The sequence below is a fragment of the Solanum tuberosum genome, unplaced genomic scaffold (genome assembly GCF_000226075.1).
Source record: "Solanum tuberosum cultivar DM 1-3 516 R44 unplaced genomic scaffold, SolTub_3.0 scf00176, whole genome shotgun sequence".
Taxonomy (NCBI): Eukaryota; Viridiplantae; Streptophyta; class Magnoliopsida; order Solanales; family Solanaceae; genus Solanum; species Solanum tuberosum.
Window position 1 is genome coordinate 426,697 of NW_006239100.1, and position 672 is coordinate 427,368.

Consider the following 672-nt stretch of genomic DNA (forward strand, 5'->3'; position numbering starts at 1 on the left):
GAGGTTTTGGTTACGTCTTTAAATGATGGATATATGAGAATACTCGTAAACCAAGAAGTGGTATGGTTGTAGCTGTCAAGAAACTTAAGCCCTAAAGCTTCCAAGGGCATAGAGAATGGCTTGTATGTCATAAAGAACATAAACTGTAACTGTCCAGGTCTAATTGCCAAGGTATTGTCTGCTTTGGACCTAACTGAAAGTTGAATTCCTGACTCCGCCTTTTATGATCACTAAACTTACCCTCACACATTCTTCTTCCTATAGAACTCTACAATAGAACATGGTTTGTCAACTGGTCTACTTATGTTCAATCCCTTTCTCATTTCCAATACAGAAACTACAATCTTAAACAAAATTAATAGCACGACACAATTTTCTAAAGAAAAAAAGCTTGCATCATTTGTAAGTGCACTGAAATGAGGTATATATAGAAGAAATCATCACAAAGGTGATAAATTTGAGGCTTTCTTTGACCATAGTCACAATATCCAACCAGGGCTGTAGCCACATTAATCGCATAGAGATCACTCAAACACCCTTCGCAAATAATATTGTGTATATAGGTCAAAAACAACTTTTCAGATATATATCCTAAAGTTTTGAACACCCTTAAGCAAAATTCTTAGCTTCGACATTGTATCCGACAGTTGCAAGCACATATTACCTTAAAAA